Genomic DNA, 1144 nt, shown 5'->3' with positions numbered 1-1144 from the left:
TGTAGTCCTGGCTGTCCTGGAACTCACTCTGTAGACCAGGCTGGCCTTGAACTCAGAAATCCACCTGCCTCTGCCTCCCAAGTGCTAGGATTTTTTTCTTCTTCTCCTACTTTCAAAAGTAGCACATTTCAGTTTTCCAGTGAAGGTCAGAAACTCCAGGTCCAGCCTGTGTTGAATGGAATCGATGTCTGTCCCCTGAGGGTCAGCTGTCTTTAAAGCCACTCTGTTTTTCAGCTATTCCTCTTAGATTGGCCAATGACCCCACAGCAAAAGCTGTGATTTTTTAGCACATACAGTAAGAGAAGGGTACCCTTTGTCTTTGGCAGTCAGGACTATTTTTTTCTGGCCTCTGGCCAAAGGCAGGCTGTCTCTCAGCTGGCTTTTAAGAGATCAAATGCCCCTTGGAGGGAAATGGATTCAAGTCACCTCTTTAAACTCCAATTCCTCGGCTCAAAGCCTACTACATTTTTTTTTGTCTTTTATGACTTTTAGTAAATGTTTCTAGTATTTATCCAACTTCCTTTTAGTTGTTTGTAGTGAACAGATTAAAAAAAATCTCTATTGAGTCCCCAAGGCAGAGAAAGTAGAGTGGACAGAGACAAATGTGTAAGGCTCTTGGCATTTACTCTTTTCTCTCATTATTGTGGTAAATAATTCTTCAGCAACTAGCCACTCTTCCAGCTTCCATGCAAAGACTCTACTTCACAGCATTTCTGATGTTGAGCCTGTCCATGTCACACGCTGTGATTACTGAATTGTTGCTAAATGTGATACAAGGAGAGGTTTGGCATGTGCTTTCATATCTCGGCTCCCTCTCCTTCCCTTCTGCCACTGCCATCAGAAAAACCTCCCTCAGAGACATGCAGTCTCTTCAAACATAAAAGAAATGTAGCTGATGGCTGAGCCTGGTCCAGGACAAATAGCCCTAACAACCTGGGTTTGGACAACCTTCCTCAACAGACGAATCAAAAATGCAACAGTGGAGGGCTGGAGAGATGCCTCAGTGGTTCCAGAGGATCAGGGTTCAATTCCCAGCACAAACATGGCAGCTCACAACTGTCTGTTAGAAACTGATACTAGGTACCCTTTTCTATGACTTAGTATTTGAGGGAGGGTCTCTTTCTGAACCTGAAACTTACTCAAT

Source organism: Grammomys surdaster, unplaced genomic scaffold (genome assembly GCF_004785775.1).
Source record: "Grammomys surdaster isolate TR1022 unplaced genomic scaffold, NIH_TR_1.0 186, whole genome shotgun sequence".
NCBI classification, from domain to species: domain Eukaryota; kingdom Metazoa; phylum Chordata; class Mammalia; order Rodentia; family Muridae; genus Grammomys; species Grammomys surdaster.
The sequence above is the reverse complement of the archived record's forward strand: the minus strand, read 5'-3'. Positions refer to the sequence as shown.